Here is an 18,476-nt window from a genome sequence, read left to right on the forward strand (position 1 = left end):
ACGAGCTGGCCCAGCGGTTGTCGAGGTTACCAGCAGTTAGGAAGGGTTTGGCAGCAGTTTTGGAGCACATACTCTGTTCTTGCAGTGTCAGCTCTTCTTGTCCTTCTTTTGTTCCCACATAGACAAATCTGAAGCTCTGGTGTTGTGTGGATCCCTAAATGCTGCAGTTAGGCTTTGTTTAGGGCAGTGTAGGGCAGTAGCCAATGAGCAACCTACCCTGGGGTGTCTAATATACTATATAACCACTTCCTGCAAGGAGTGGGCATAATCTTGACCCAGGGTTCCTAGTTCCACCAAAACCAAGATGATGACATCTTTCTACTGTCCGTTTTAGGTGACCACCTTAGGGGTGTGCCTAGCCTGTAATCTCAACCTGTTTGGGCTTTATTGTATTTTTTTTGTTTCACCTATGTGTTCACTTAATTCTTTTTCTGTAATTAAATGTGTTCATTCTCTTTTTTTTAAAGCATTGCACTCCAGCCTATTCATTTGTATGTCTAATTTGTTGTTTATGTCATGCCTAGGACTTGTCCAAAGATATAATTTGTGATAGACAATTGTTTGTATTATTTCTGTCAAAACTGAGTTTGTGGTCTGTTGATGTGTTAGTTTATATGTTGTTCTTGTGAAAACCAATATAAATGTACAAATAATTGAGTTTCCTTCTTGTAAAAATTAACCCTCAAAATAAAAGAAAAGAAATAAAAACCAATCTTTCTGGGCCACATTAAGTTGTCGAGTGTGCTCTAATGAAATATTGATCAACTAAAAATCAGTACTGGCTTGTGTGCTTGTTAATAATTGGCCTAGCCTTACTGATTATGGGTCAAAACCCTCATTCTTTATTTAGCCTATAAGTGTGACACGCCTCCTAACTATCTAAATTCCCACCTGCTCTAATGCCAATAGGGCCTCAGGGCAGGGGGTGGTCATTCCCAGCCCTGGGGGTAATCCATTGTTGCATTTCAACGCATAGAGGCTTTGAAGCTTCTGGCCTTTAGATGCTAATCTGCTAGCCATCCTATTAGAGGAGGTGTGATCACCTTCTGCCGGACAGGCATTGTTCCTGGCCTCAGAGAGCACAGGCTCTCACCCACAGGGGGTCAGAAAATTGTCTGTGGCGGCAGGATGGAAGTTACCCATTGGCCAGGACACTCTGTGACTAGTGCCTTCTGGGTGCATGTCAGAATAAATCTGGTTCTGGCATCAGTACAGATTTGTTCAGACAAGATACTTGATACCAAACCTCAGTATTTTCAGTGAAGCCATTATGTAGCTGAGTAACTTGTAATGACCTGTGCCCAGTACATACCTTAATATGGCTTTGTGATCACTTGCTATGCTTAGCAATGGAACTCAGCATTACAGGGACACATCTGTTCAGGCAGATGTGCCCTCACATGTAATATAATGCACTTTGCCTTCAGGCTCTAGGTAACGGGGGCACCATTTACTATGGACTTGCAGGGTGCTAAAGTCCTTGTCATTGGGTTACAACTGAACATTTGACTTGTTTTTAGGAAAAGAGCACTGCAGGAACCCAATGCCAAACAAATCAACAGCAGTATCAGTGAGCAAAAAGTGGGGGTGGCCAAGTGAAAAAATTGATCTTTCCTACACCCCCCCCCCCCCCCCCCCCAATGAAAGAGAATGAGACTAACCTTTCCCAAGAGAGTCTTTTTTCCCTAAGTAGAAGAACCTTTAAAGGTCATCTGGATTGGCATGTGCAGGCCCATGCCTTTGTTCCACTGTAAAGTCCATTCCCTGTAGGGAGATGGACCATCTCAACAGTTTGGGGTTTTCACCTTTCTTTTTATGAACCATCTGAGAGGTATGTGGTCATTTTGTACAAGGAAGTGAGAACCAAACAGGTATGGTCTCAGCTTATTCAGGGAGCAAATCACAGTGAATGCTTCTTTCTCAAAAGCAGTCCAACGTTATTCCTTGGGAAGTAATCTACTGCTAATAAAAGCAACAGGCTAGCCCTGGCCATCATCGTTGGTCTGCGATAGAACTGCTCCTATCCCATGCTCAGAGGCATCAGCCTGCACAATGAACTGCTTTATATAACCTGGAGCTTTTAGAGTTGGTGATGAGCACACTGCTTCCTTCAGTGTGTCAAAAGCCTTTTGACAGCTCACCATCCAGTTAACTTTCTTTGGTTGCTTTTTGGATGTTAATTCTGTGAGGGTTGCCACAATACTATCATACCCCTTCACAAACCTTCTGTAGTACCCAGTTAAGCCAAGGAATACCCAGACTTGAGTCTGGTTTGTTAGAGTATGTGTTGAACTTGGCCTCCACCTACAAGGTGGCCCAAGTATACAACTGATCCCTGTCCTATTTGGCACTTACTGGCCTGGAAAGTGAGTCTTACCTTCTGCATGGCCTCAAGTACAATTCCAAGGTGGATCAGGTGATCCTGCCAAGTGAGCCATAGACAGCGATTTCATCAAGGTATGCTGCACTAAAAGACTACTGCCCAGCCAGGAATTGTTCATCAGCCTGCTCATCTGGGGTCAATAATGTGTATTTCTCTTTGGCTTCTAGGGTGAGATCAATCTGCTAGTATCCCGAGGTTAAGTCAAAGGTGCTTAGAAACTTGACTGCACCCAACCTGTCAATTAGTTCATCAGCTCTTGGGATAGGATGTGCCTCTGCTTTGTGACTGCATTGAGACCCCTGTATCCCACACAAAACCTCAGCTCTGGTTTACTTCCTTTGGAATGAGGTTTGGGGGCTAAGACCACTGGGCTGGCCCAGGACTCCGAGGGTTCAATCATCCCTAACTCAAGCATCTTGCTAACATCAGCTCTACTGCTTTCTTTAAATTGGTCAGGCTGCTTGTAAATTTTGTTTTAGACAGGAAGGCTGTTCCAAGTCTCCACATAATGTTTGCACCAGGTTGTCTGATCAGGTGTTAGGGAAAAGAGCTCAGACTACGGTCCCAGGACTTGCCTGCAGTCAGTTTGCTGTTGGGCCGTGAAGGTGTATGACAAGGCAACTCCTTTAACAGACCTATCTTTAGGATTACAAGAGAGGAGGTCAGGGAGTGGTTCAATCTCTTCTTTTTGATCCTTATCAGTGACCATGAGCTGAATCACATCAGCCTTGTCATGAAAGGGTTTAAGGTAATTCACATGGATAACCCCCAGGGGTTTCCTGGAAGTACCAAGGTCTACCAAGTAGGTGAACTCCCCTTTTTTTCTCAAGGATAGGGTAGGTTTCACACAATTTGTCCTGGAGGGCCCTAGTTGCCACAGGTGCTAATACCCATACGTTCTGCCCTGGCCAAAACTCAACCAGTGCAGCCTTTTGGTCACACTATTGCGTCTGTAGCTCCTGGCTTGCTTCAAGGTTGTGATTTGTTTTTTCTATGTACTCAGCAAACCTTGAGCGAAGGCCAAGCACATAGACTATTTTGAGAGGCTTCTCTCAACTTTCCCTAACCAGACTCAGTCGACTTCTAACAGGATGGCTAAACAGAAGTTCGAAGGGACTAAATTCCACTCCCTTCTGTGGCACCTCTCTGTAGGCAAAAAACATGCATTTTAATAGGACATCTCATCTCCTCCTGAGTTTGTCACGGAGTCCCATAATAATGCCTTTCATGGTCTTGTTAAACCTCCCAGTAAGGCCATTTGTTTGTGGATGATATGGGGTGGTGAACTTATATGTTACTGCACACTGTGACCACATTGCTTTCAGTTAGGCAGACATGATGTTCCTATCTCTGTCTGAAACCACCTCCTTGGGGAAACCTACTCTAGTAAAATAAATGCTGAAGAGGGGCCTTGCAACTACAGCAGCAGTGCCAGTCTTAAGAGGAATAGCCTTAGGAAAACTGGTGGTGTGATCCATGATTACCAGAATAAATCTGTTGCCTGAAGCTGGTTGACGGTCCAGGGGCCAGTAATGTCAACCCCTACCCTTGCAAAGAGAACCACTGGTAGTGGGATTAAGGGAGTCTTTAGTTTGTAAACTGTCTTGCCACTGACTTGATAGGTAACAATGGAAATACAGAACTCCTTGACTTTCTGGGACATGTTTGGCCAGAAGAAGTGGGCAACCAACAATTCCATGTTTTAGTCTGGCCTAGATGCCCAGCTAGAGAGATGTCATGGGAAAAAGTGAGTAGAAACTCCCTTTACAAATGAGGCACTACACTCTTCTAGTGGCACCAGGTTTGGGATCTCTGGCTTTAGTGTAACGGAGTCCTTCCTCCCAATACGTCCTGTGGGAATCACAGACATCCCACCTTTTCGGTGCGGCAGCTTGCTGTTTCAGGCTCTCAGGAGAGGGACAGGTTGTTTTGTCCCTGGCACAGACCTTTCCTAGAGGGTAACCTTGGTCGTAGGAGCTCTGCAGTGTAAGGCCCAAGGTCCGGAGGCACAGTTTCTTCAAGGGTTCACAGGTCTTCTTCCTGAGGAGTGGGGACCTGAGCTTGGGTCTTTTCAGATTTTGGATTCCCAGCCTTCCTGCCTTTTCTTCTGGAGGTTTGAATCATTATTCCAGGCTCCAAGAGCTCTTTTTCACCAATTATGAGTGGCTTCTGTCTGTATTTCTCCTGGTTACTGGGCCAAAGAGCCAGGATAGCCAAATCCACCCACCAAGATTAAAAAAGCTTTAGTGTTCGATTTGGCCTTGTAATGGCACACCAAGGATCCCATCTTGAGACTAGCAACCCCTGTGGGTGCTAGACTAGTGGTAACCCTTTTGGGACAAGTAGAGCCCCCAGTTTGGTGACCATTCTGCTTACAGAGATGACACCATGCCTTCTTGGAAACTAAGTTTTTACCCTTGTACCTACCCTTAAATTGGGAAGAGTCTCTCGCCCATCCTCATGAATAGATGTTTAGGGGCCTTGTTAAGATTCTTTGGGTTTTCCCCTTTGTGTCCCACATCTTTCCCACGGGGGGAGCAGTAAAGTCTTTATTTTGGTCACCCCCACCCTGGGTCTTTCTGGACACTCTTGTTTTGATCCAATGGCCAGCCTTCTTCACCCAACTCTTGAGAAAAGTCAAACCCTAAGTACACTAGGTACTTATGCAGGTTTTTAGAAGTACAATTACTTAACAGATGCTCCTTCATTATCAAATTATAGAGCCCATCATAATCTTGCACCTTACTGCCTTTCAACCAGCCACCTAGGGTTTTGACTGAGAAGTTAACAAAAACGACCCAGAACTGATTAAAGGTTTTGTGAGCCTCCCTGAAGTTGATCCTGTTCTCTTCAGTGGTGAATCCAAAGCCCTCAATTGGGGTATCCTTCATGAGGTCATAGGACTCAGCATCTTCCTCATTAAGTGTCAGGAGTCTATCCATGCATTTTCCTGAGAATAACTCCCACATTAGAGAGTCCCAGAGTTGGTGTAACGTCCTTATTTTACAAGCTCTCTCAAAAGGCTGTAAACCTCTTTGTGATGTCATCACCCTCCACATATTTGGGGATAATCCCTTTGGGGATTTTTGGAGTCAAAAGTTTCCTCTATCTCCTTATTTACTTTGTTGCCACCATCCATGGGTGTTAGACCAATCTCAGCCCTCTCTCTTTCTCTAGCCAGGATATTGGCTTCTAGGGCTACTCTCATGGCTAATCACTTAAGAAATACCTATTGATATCTCGTTCTTCTATGTAACGTGACCTATCCCCAGATGGGAAGGCGTAGGAAAGTGTCTCCATTTGACATGGTCACACCAATTGTTTGCCCTAGTACAGATGCTTTTCGACTGAAAGTGAACTGTGAATAGGTGTGCACTTAAGATGTATTTATTGTTTTAGCTGACACTTGTCGCTGTGTCTTTTATGATTGCAAAAATATTGAATAAAGACTAACTTGACTTCCCTGACTTGAAAGTGAACTGGGTCACTTCTAACCGGGTCCCCAGTGCCAGTGGTTTTTCCCTTCCAACAGGTAAATGTTTAATTGTAATCCTATAGTCATGGACTTTAGTACCCCTGTAAATTCCTAGTAAATGGTAATCCATGTAAATAGGGTAGGGGTACTAAAGGGCTGCATCATGTATTATGCCACACTAAGGGACCCACATACAAATTGCATACATACTGCCAGTGTATGAAATGGTGCAAACCATTTTGAAAACACAACATGGCACACTCCCTGTGTGCCATGCCCATGCACACTGCATATACTATATGTAGGTCACCTCTACAGCAGGCCTAAGAGCCCTAAGGCAGGGTGCATTATAATTTATGTGAGGACATATCTACGTGAGCAGATATACCCCAGTGATGTCTAGTTCCATTGCCACTACACTGCAGGAGTTCAGGAAGCCACCTTACTCATATGTACTGAGCACTGGTGATTGCAAGTTACCAAGCTACAAAAGGGCTTACTAAAAATAATAATGTTTAGTATCAAACACCTCGTCTTAATAAAACCATACTGATGCCAGTGGTGTATTTATTATGACATTCACCCAGAGGGCACCTTAGAGGTTCCCCCTGAAACCTTCCAGCCTGCCACCGCAGATACATTTCTGACTCTCTCTTGGGAGACCAATGCTCTCAGAGGTCAGGAACAATGTCTGCTCCAGAGGATGGTGATCACACCTCCTCCAGCAGGGTGGAAAGTTAATTAGCATATCAAGGCCAGAGGCTACAAAGCCTCTGCCGTCTTTGATATGTGACCCCGGCTTCCTCCAGATCTGTAAAATGCCACTCCTTGCACTAGCACTAGAGCAGGTGGAAAATTTTAGATAGTCAGTTGGCTTGTTACATTATCAGGTTGGGCACAAATGGGCCATCTGAAATGGACACTCAAAGAAGGTTTTCACGATCTTGTTTTTGGTGAAAGTACAAACTCTGGGTCAGGTTTAAGCCCACTCTCCATAGGAAGTGGTCTTATAAGGGATGTAGTCACACCTGCTGTTGGTAGCCCATCGGCTACTACCTTATACTACCTATAACACCCTTAAATTAAACATTCAGGTGGCCCTCTGACATCAGGAACTCAGATTCATCTACTGGGACCCGAAGGAACGTCACAAAAGAGCAGTCATTGTAAGAACGGAGCATGTTAACACGACTTGGCATCAAACCCTGCCTTGGTGCTAGAACCTCGACAACTAAACTGACTGACTTGACCAGAAGCTGTGCATGCTCCCAAAGCTGAGGAGGACCATTCAACAACGTAAGCAACCTGTCAGCATCTCTCTTGGGGTGCAGGACGGCCCTCTGCATCTGTAGGCACCAAAAGCATCTTTCTGGTAACCCATGCTGTTGGCCATCGGGCCACCAAAAGATTAGCATGACAGGAGGGAGTTCCTGAGGCTCTAAGAGGTCAGCCCCTTCTCTCTGCTGAAATGTGACATGCTAGACTCTCCAAGAGCCCCCCCGCACCAATATCCTGACTACCGGGCAACTCATACCCACCATGACTTGTTTGGGTTTAATCCTAACACCACCGCCAGAAAAAAACATACTTGCATGTTGAGAAGCTTCAGGGGAGCCAAGCTCCACACCAAGACTGGCTCTGCTATGTTTCTTTTCCCACCTCAGCAGGTACCCCAAGAACCGTAAGAGCCTCTAACACTAAGTGACCAGCTAGTCAGCACCTCTGCACCCAACCCACACGGCCCAACTACAAAACATCTGCCTGCATCTTCTTGGAGCCAACACATTGAGTTCTGCCGGACTTGTCCCCAAGTTCCCCCTTACCAGATTTTGATGTCTAAAATTATATAAACATCTGTATTATTTTTCTGAATTAGACTCAGATCTCTTTTTGAGTTTGTCTCATTTATTAACTCTGTGTGTACAACAAATGCTCAACACTCCCCTCTGATAAGCCTAAGCTGCTCGCCCACACTACCACTAGAGGAGCACTTGGAATTTTTAAAGTAGGCACCTGTAAACCAATAAGGGTTGTCTGGACTATTTGCCTGGTGTACCCCTACATTTGTAGCACTACATAAATAGCCAGCTTCATGCAGAAGTCACTCCAGGAACATTTTTAGGATAGATGCTACCTCATCCTCTGTGGTGTAGGTAGGGGAACTATCCCCTGGAGTACTGATAAAAGACTTATGGTCACTGTCCACTTCTTCTTCAAGAGTGTCAGGACCGTTATTCCAACTGGGCTGCATCGAATTCTGCAAGAGCCTCCTGGAGGCTTCCTTTTGTAGGCCTTAAGCAAGTTTTAATGTTGCTGGCTTTACAGAGGTTCCATAACTGCTGCATACTAAGCTGCAGATAAGGAGTCAGGTTGAGTTCCTGTACGATCTCCTCTGTGCCAAATATATTTAGAATAGTTGGGACCTTTTTAGAAAAATTGAGAAAAAATTCTAAAAGACATTTAAAGCTTAAATATCTATTACACTTTTCAAATTTCTAACAGCAATGGACTGGGGATTTAACACATGGCCCTAACAGTTCAGATTAGAATATTTGAAAAAATCTAAAATTCGTAAAAACATTTTGACTAATGACAAAGTCTTCTATCCCACTGCTGGACCAGCAATGTAGAAAGCAGGCTTTTTATGTAGTGTGCCACTGTAGGGGAACACCACGAAAAAAATCCAGACAACCCTTATTGGTTTACAGGGCTTAATTCAATAATCCCAAGTGGTCTATTTGTGGTGTGGTCAAGCAGCTTTGGGCTTATCATAGGGGAGTGTTAAGTATTTGTTGCACACGTAAAGTTAATAAATGGTATACACACTCACACTCTGGTCTGTGCTAAAACTCCACCCACTTGAAAACAGTGGGGCCAAACTCCTCCCACTCGGTAACAGTGAAACACCTCCCCATGACAGAATGCCTATTGTGCTGCCGTCCTCTCCTCGAGCTTGACTCAGCAGCAGGAGGGCATAAATGTGTCTCTGGTTGGCAGCATCCATTTTGTACTGACTGGGTCGAGAAGGCTGGCACCGGATAGACCAGTGACCCTACGAAACTTGCTTCAGAAGGGAGGAATCATACCTCCCACACCAATTACCGGTGTGGAGGTATGATTCCTTTTTTTTAAACTGATTTTATTGATTTCAAAACGATAATAAATCCCATGCATGACAATGCACCATCAATCAATAATACAGATAGGAACTCAACTTTTCAATGGGATTGGCTGCCTTCTGGTATATTAGGCTGAATATAAGGGAGTGTTAATCTATACACTCATGAATGCATATTTTGTACAGCAAAACATAGGTAATTATGTAGGCATCTTTCCAGCTACAGTTAGGCAAGTATTCTCCACAGCCTCCCTTGTGAGCCAACCTGTATTGATCAAACTAGCCCAACCCTCCGTCTGGGCGCGCCATGGCTGAGTCTAGACAACATACTGATAGCAGTAAGTAGCGATCCGTGATACCTTCTATTTTCTTGTCTGGGTGATAAGCAAACACTGGCTGGTATTAAACGTAGATTCTTTAAATGCAAAGCCGTTAATCTAAAAGTGTAAATAAGGGGAAAAGACAAGAACGCGAAATGATAGGATTAATCAATGTCTGAAATGACCACAGAAGCACTGGGCGACTTTTCATCAAGATACAATGTTGGATGGTATGCAGGTGGAATTGGCCATTTTCCTTTGCTGTAAAGTATTACCATGTTATTTGATGACTTAGGTTCTCTAAACTGCCCCCGGCATTAATACATGAGACCCATGATGTTGTGAATTTCTCGGAGCCATTGAGATACTGTTTTTTTTTTTAGGACTGGCAGAGCTAAGTTCTGAGGCACAAAAGAAGAGGTGAAGGTAGATATACCTGTTTCTTCCACACCGGTTTTGGGCTTGTCACCAATTTATAGGGGACCCTGCATCCGAAACGGTTTCTGACTTCAAGAAAGATCTAAACGATTATATTCCCTGTTAAAGCAAGGATCTTTGTTGATCATACTGACTGCATGTTGATTGGCATGTTCAGGTGGTATTTTTGCAGGCAATTTCTACCACCAACTTTTGAAGGTTGACATTCAAATAACGCCTGGGACTTTAAGGAAAATACATCAATACATTGGTGGTATTTTGTGTTTTCCCAGACCGTACAGATATTAATATTAATTGAAGTAATACTGTATTTAAAATGCCTGGAGGTTGGTAAAAACACGATACATTTATGTTGCCACTCCCTTCAACTAATATCTTGCAATTAGTTGTCCATGGTGGTCTTTTTGCTCTCTTTTTACTCAAACAACTTGTTGACACCCCCACCCACCTTGCCGGACACACACTCGACCCTATCTTCACCTCCAGCAAACACATCTCCTTCGATCACACCACAGCTCTCCATTGGACGGACCACAGCTGCGTTCACTTCAGCTACAGAAAGACCTCGACCCACCACCCCCCACAACCTATCCCTCGAAGAAACTGGAACAAAATCACCACCGACCAACTCTTCACATCGCTTAACCAAAACCCTCCTGCCATATCATCGGACCCAAACCAAGCTGCCACCAAACTCACACAATGGATCACCCACAGCGCTGACGAATCAGCACCCTTGAAAAACCACCAGATCAAACAAGGTAGCAAAAAGGCCCCCTGGTTCAACGATGACCTTAAGAAATCCAAGAAGTTATGTCGTACTCTAGAGAAAACCTGGAGAAAAAACCCAACCACTGACAACCTGACCACCTTCAAGAACGCCACCCGCAAACACCACCAATTGATCCGATCCACCAAGAAATCAGCATTCAAGGATCGACTCGACAATAACGCCCACAACAGCAAGGAACTATTCAACATCGTCAAAGAACTTACCAACCCCACCGCAGGCACCAACGACATCACTCCCTGCCAAGACCTCTGCGACTCTCTATCCTCTTTCTTCCACAACAAAATCGCCGACATACATAACAGCTTTGAAAAACAGTTCGAAGAACAATCCACTCCACCCACCTCCGAACTAAAACAGCACCCTCACAACCTTTGCGCCTGGAACCCAATCACTACTGAAGACACCATCCGCCTGATGAACTCCATCCACTCAGGATCGCCACCGACCCATGTCCCCACCACATTTTCAACAAAGCAGACTCCATCATCGCACCCCATCTCCGCGATGTCATCAACTGTTCCTTCAACTCCGCTACCTTCCCAGAAATCTGGAAACATGCCAAACTCAGCGCCCTTCTGAAGAAACCCACAGCAGACCCGTCTGAACTTAAGAACTACCGCCCCATCTCGCTCCTCCCTTTCCCTGCCAAAGTCATTGAGAAAGCCGTCAATAGTCAGCTCTCCGCCTTCCTTGAATCCAACAATTCCCTCGACCGCTCACAGTCCGGCTTCCGAGCCAAACACAGCACCGAAACCGCCCTCATCGCAGCTACAGACGACATCCGAACGCTACTGGACAACGGAGAAACAGCTGCCCTTATCCTACTCGACCTCTCCGCCGCCTTCGACACAGTCTGTCATAGCACCCTCATACAACGCCTCAGCAGCGTCGGAATACAAGGAAAAGCTCTGGACTGGATCATCTCGTTCCTCGCCGGGAGAACCCAGAGAGTCCGCCTCCCCCCATTCAAATCTAAGGCCACCGAAGTCATCTGCGGCGTACCACAAGGATCTTCACTCAGTCCCACCCTCTTCAACGTTTACATGAGTCCCCTCGCATCCATCGCGCGACAACACAACCTCAACATCATCTCCTACGCAGACGACACCCAGCTGATCCTCTCCCTCACCAAAGACCCAAACACCGCCAAAACCAATCTACACGAAGGAATGAAAGAAGTAGCCGAATGGATGAAGAACAGCCGCTTAAAGCTAAACTCGGACAAAACGGAAGTCCTCATCTTAGGATCATCCCCCTCTACCTGGGACGACTCATGGTGGCCACCGGCCCTGGGTACAGCACCCATACCTACAGATCACGCCCGTAACATGGGCTTCATCCTAGACTCCTCCCTCTCGATGACCAGACAAGTCAACGCCGTCTCATCATCATGCTTCAACATCCTTCGCATGCTCAAAAAAATCTTCCGTTGGATCCCCACCGAAACAAGAAAGACAGTCACCCACGCACTGGTCACTAGCCGACTGGATTATGGAAATACCCTCTATGCCGGAACCACAGCCAAACTACAGAAAAAACTCCAACGCATCCAAAACGCCTCAGCCAGGCTCATATTGGACATCCCCCGTCAAGCTCACATCTCCGGTCACCTGAAAGACCTCCACTGGCTCCCCGTCAACAAGAGAATAACGTTCTGTCTCCTCACCCACGCACACAAGGCCCTCTACGACCTAGGTCCCGAATGCCTCAACACACGACTGTCCTTCTACACACCCACCCGCCAACTACGATCATCCAATCAAGCCCTCGCCGCAATTCCGTGCATCCAAAGATCCACCATGGGAGGAAGATCCTTCTCCTGCTTAGCGGCCAAAACCTGGAATTCTCTCCCCACTCACCTCAGCCTTACTCAGAACCACCTCTCCTTCAGAAAGCAGCTAAAAACCTGGCTATTCGATAAGTAATGTACACACCCTCCCTCAAGCGCCTTGAGACCCTCTGGGTGAGTAGTGCGCTATACAAATTCCCGAACTTGAACTTGAACTAAATATCTTTATTCAGCAGATTTTATATTTTTACACAACAACCACCCCCCCCCCCTAGAGATCAGGTTCCCACTCCAATTATTTACATATATACATGTCAGTTGACAATCAGTTCATAATGAGTAGACAATTAGAGATATGAATAGCAAACAGCAGCAATAGGGCATTTCTCATAGGGTTAATAGACACTTCAGATGAGCAGCAAAGAAAAGAGAGAAAAAAAAAACACAGCGGAAAAAACAGTAGTAGCAAGCCACCAGAAGCTATCATGAGGAGAAAACAGCAACAGTTTAAAGTTGTCCTGATCCGTGCTCCTGGATCCAATCTAGCAGAGGTTCCCAAATGTTCATACCCCTTCTTTGTGTATATATATTCATACCCTTTCTTCCTATATATAGCCACCTCGAGGCTACATGCCGCTAGTAGTCTAGACTGCAAAAAGGATGGTGGCATCGGGTCCAACCATGATGATGCTATACACAATCGATAGACAGCCATTGCCACAAAGATCAACCCATGTAGTTGTTTTGGTAGAGCACTGCTAGTTGTGCCCAGTATAACCTCTTCTGTTGTGACAATCACCCTGACTTGGGAAATGTCAGAGAGAAAGCCGGAGATTTCTACAAGCAAGTTTGGGAGTACACCGCAAGAGGCGAACATGTGGGTACTGTCTGCCTCTGGTAGTGCACAGCGTGGGCATGTTGTTCCTTTCCCCGCTCCCCACTTCGCTATTTTATATGGGGTATAGTACAATGAGAAGAAGGTTTTACAGAATTGCGCTTGCAGTTTTATAGACATCAGACAAGTAAATTACATTTCGTATGCACTAAGAGGAGTTCGGGGAGGTACCCCTAGTTTCGTTTGCCATGCTACCATATGTTTATCCATGGCATCAGGCAGTGATATGTTCAGTAATTCATATATTTCCCCAATTTTTGGGGGTGAATCCTTACATAGATTTTCTATTTTTGACATGTTTGAAATTTGATACGGCCCCCTCCTTTTTTTAATAAAATATCTCTCAGCTGAAGGAATTTAAAAAAGTCTCTATTAGTGATATTAAATTCTGACCGTAGCTCGTCAAACGTCTTAAGTCCGTTTGTCGAAAAAAAAACACCCGAGCTGTCTAGCCCCTGCATCAATCCATCTCCTCATACAGGTATCATGAAAAATCTCTAGAAGATCCGTATTTCCACTTACGAGGGTATAATAGGGGTAGCGACCCAAACCAAGAAGTTTTCTAACATTTCCCCATACTTTAGTAACACTGGAGATGGTCTTGAACTTTTTTAAATAACTGTCATTTACATGGCGCCATAGGTATCCTGCGTACCTTTCCCCTAGGATCAGTTCTTGTGGGGTGGGTATGTTACTACCAGTCGGGTTATCAGATATGAGTGTCACGCTATATCTTAGCACAGTGACCCAATAGTATAGCTTAAAGTTGAGCAGTGCCCACCCTCCACGTTCTTTTGGTAGTGTGATCCATCTAAATGCCCGGCATGGTCTCTGATACCCCTATATAAACCGTGAGAACATGGTGTCTGTATTTTTGAATAATTGGGGAGAAAATGCTAAACAGATTGCCCGGAAAAAATATTAAAATTTGGGGAAAAAAAGCATCTTAACTACGTTACATCTGCCCCAGATAGTTAAGTGTAGATTATTCAATCGAAACAATTCTTTCTTGGTGCGCTGCATGAGAGGTTCTACATTGTCATTAACGATGTTTTCGATATAGGCTTTGATGCTGACTCCCAGATATGTGGCCTTATCTGTTATTCTAGGGTCCCTCATCTTAATTTTACTATTAAGCACAATCTGTGTTTTACTGGAATTTAGCTTATACCCTGAGACTGTACCAAACATTTGGGCTTCCTTTTCAATCAGACTCATAGCAGTATTGGGATCACATGTAACAATAGCTATGTCATCAGCACATGCTAACATTTTCGTGTCATGATTGTGCACTCGGATTGGGGCGATTAAAACATTGTTTTCTAGCCTACGTACAAATGTATCGATATAAATTGAAAACAACAGTGGCGAACAGGGACAGCCCTGCCTTGTCCCCCTAGTAATGGTGAAGCTATTAGACAAAACCCCATTAATCAATATGCTGGCACTAGGGTTCACATATAATTTCTGGACCGCTGTTATAAATCTCTCTCTGACATGGCGGCCCACGAGAACTTCCAGGAGACCCTATCGAACGCTTTCTCCGCATCGAGCAGAATAAGTGCCATAGGGTCCCCTGTTGCTCCCGTGTAGTCAAAGGGAGAGATAACTCCTTGTACATGGTCGATCGTAGATCTGCCCGGTACAAAACCATGTTGGCGGCTGGAGACAATTTTATGAATCATTGGCGCCAGCCGCGCGGCTAATATTTTGGAATACATTTTTGAATCCCCATTATTCAGGGTAATCGGACGATACGAGCCCATCTCCTGGGGGTCTTTGTTTTTCTTAGGAAAAACTATTATTTTGGCCGATGACCATGACTCCGGTGGTTACCCACCCTGAAAGATATTTAAAAATAGTTCTAACATGATAGTCCTGAGTTGTGGTGCAAATTTAACAGAGAACTCAGTCGGTCCCTGCTACTTTTCCATTGGTTAGGGAGTTCATGCACAGTAGGATTTCCTCCCAATGGAGGGGACTATCTAGTATTTCCTGATCTTCTGTGCCCAATCGATCTGTAGTTAGTGGATCAAGATATGTTCCGGGATCCCTTTGCTCATTGTTAGCCTCGTGATAAAGTTTCCTGTAAAATCCCTGAAATGCCGCTCTTATATCAGAGGATTCTGATCTCAGACCGAATTCGGTGTCCTATATATCTTTCACTAGGTTTATTGATGTTTCTTCCCTAGTTCGTACCGCCAGCTGGTGTCCCATTTTTTCGCTTAGTTCATACGTTTTCTCTTTGCACATATTTGCTTTGGTGATTGCCTTATCAATCAATATCTCTGAGATGTAATTTTTAGCAATTGCCACTCTACTCACTGCATTGTCCGTTGCCCTTCCCTCCTGTACTGCCTTAATCAACTCTTCCTCAGCTCTATGTAGGTTTTGTTCTAGTCTTACCATTTTCTGCTTCCCTTATCCATTATACTGAAAGGAGAATTGCATTGTTTCGCCTCTGACAAAGACCTTCAGGGTATCCCATACCATCTCGATCATAGTGGAACCCAGATTGTCCGCCGGAAAGGCCTGAATCCAGGTTCTCATGTGCTGACAGTATCTCTTATTCTTTAACAGTGCCCTTTCAAAAGTCCACGTTTTTATAGTGGATTTACCAGAACCACATGTTAGGCTTAACTCTAGGGGATTGTGGTCCGAAAGAACTCTAGGTAATTTTTCTCAAATGGGGGTGGGGTCGCACACTACTCACACACCGGCGGTGTCGCCCCTAAGGACTCTGGACAATGTAGTAAAGTGTTCGCGATGCATCATCTTTCGATCTTCTGCTATCTTCGCTGTCTTCGCCATCCCTGGACACGTGTTTCGGGGTATTACCCCTCATCAGCAGGCATAGGCCGTGTACTGGGGTTGCCGATGGCTGCCAATATCTGCCAGGTATAGTACCACTCAGGCGCGTAGGTGCGGGATCCCAGGCTCGTCAACCCGCTGCTCAAGGGAGCTTTAAAGTTACAAATGGGGGTGGGGTCGCACACTACTCACACACCGGCGGTGTCGCCCCTAAGGACTCTGGACAATGTAGTAAAGTGTTCGCGATGCATCATCTTTCGATCTTCTGCTATCTTCGCTGTCTTCGCCATCCCTGGACACGTGTTTCGGGGTATTACCCCTCATCAGCAGGGATAGGCCGTGTACTGGGGTTGCCGATGGCTGCCAATATCTGCCAGGTATAGTACCACTCAGGCGCGTAGGTGCGGGATCCCAGGCTCGTCAGCCCGCTGCTCAAGGGAGCTTTAAAGTTACAAATGGGGGTGGGGTCGCACACTACTCACACACCGGCGGTGTCGCCCCTAAGGACTCTGGACAATGTAGTAAAGTGTTCGCGATGCATCATCTTTCGATCTTCTGCTATCTTTGCTGTCTTCGCCATCCCTGGACACGTGTTTCGGGGTATTACCCCTCATCAGCAGGGATAGGCCGTGTACTGGGGTTGCCGATGGCTGCCAATATCTGCCAGGTATAGTACCACTCAGGCGCGTAGGTGCGGGATCCCAGGCTCGTCAGCCCGCTGCTCAAGGGAGCTTTCAAGTTACAAATGGGGGTGGGGTCGCACACTACTCACACACCGGCGGTGTCGCCCCTAAGGACTCTGGACAATGTAGTAAAGTGTTCGCGATGCATCATCTTTCGATATTCTGCTATCTTCGCTGTCTTCGCCATCCCTGGACACGTGTTTCGGGGTATTACCCCTCATCAGCAGGGATAGGCCGTGTACTGGGGTTGCCGATGGCTGCCAATATCTGCCAGGTATAGTACCACTCAGGCGCGTAGGTGCGGGATCCCAGGCTCGTCAGCCCGCTGCTCAAGGGAGCTTTAAAGTTAAAAATGGGGGTGGGGTCGCACACTACTCACACACCGGCGGTGTCGCCCCTAAGGACTCTGGACAATGTAGTAAAGTGTTCGCGATGCATCATCTTTCGATCTTCTGCTATCTTCGCTGTCTTCGCCATCCCTGGACACGTGTTTCGGGTTATTACCCCTCATCAGCAGGGATAGGCCGTGTACTGGGGTTGCCGATGGCTGCCAATATCTGCCAGGTATAGTACCACTCAGGCGCGTAGGTGCGGGATCCCAGGCTCGTCAGCCCGCTGCTCAAGGGAGCTTTAAAGTTACAAATGGGGGTGGGGTCGCACACTACTCACACACCGGCGGTGTCGCCCCTAAGGACTCTGGACAATGTAGTAAAGTGTTCGCGATGCATCATCTTTCGATCTTCTGCTATCTTCGCTGTCTTCGCCATCCCTGGACACGTGTTTCGGGGTATTACCCCTCATCAGCAGGGATAGGCCGTGTACTGGGGTTGCCGATGGCTGCCAATATCTGCCAGGTATAGTACCACTCAGGCGCGTAGGTGCGGGATCCCAGGCTCGTCAGCCCGCTGCTCAAGGGAGCTTTAAAGTTACAAATGGGGGTGGGGTCGCACACTACTCACACACCGGCGGTGTCGCCCCTAAGGACTCTGGACAATGTAGTAAAGTGTTCGCGATGCATCATCTTTCGGTCTTCTGCTATCTTCGCTGTCTTCGCCATCCCTGGACACGTGTTTCGGGGTATTACCCCTCATCAGCAGGGATAGGCCGTGTACTGGGGTTGCCGATGGCTGCCAATATCTGCCAGGTATAGTACCACTCAGGCGCGTAGGTGCGGGATCCCAGGCTCGTCAGCCCGCTGCTCAAGGGAGCTTTAAAGTTACAAATGGGGGTGGGGTCGCACACTACTCACACACCGGCGGTGTCGCCCCTAAGGACTCTGGACAATGTAGTAAAGTGTTCGCGATGCATCATCTTTCGATCTTCTGCTATCTTCGCTGACTTCGCCATCCCTGGACACGTGTTTCGGGGTATTACCCCTCATCAGCAGGGATAGGCCGTGTACTGGGGTTGCCGATGGCTGCCAATATCTGCCAGGTATAGTACCACTCAGGCGCGTAGGTGCGGGATCCCAGGCTCGTCAGCCCGCTGCTCAAGGGAGCTTTAAAGTTACAAATGGGGGTGGGGTCGCACACTACTCACACACCGGCGGTGTCGCCCCTAAGGACTCTGGACAATGTAGTAAAGTGTTCGCGATGCATCATCTTTCGATCTTCTGCTATCTTCGCTGTCTTTGCCATCCCTGGACACGTGTTTCGGGGTATTACCCCTCATCAGCAGGGATAGGCCGTGTACTGGGGTTGCCGATGGCTGCCAATATCTGCCAGGTATAGTACCACTCAGGCGCGTAGGTGCGGGATCCCAGGCTCGTCAG

This window comes from Lissotriton helveticus, chromosome 5_1, assembly GCF_964261635.1.
Source record: "Lissotriton helveticus chromosome 5_1, aLisHel1.1, whole genome shotgun sequence".
Classification (NCBI taxonomy): Eukaryota; Metazoa; Chordata; class Amphibia; order Caudata; family Salamandridae; genus Lissotriton; species Lissotriton helveticus.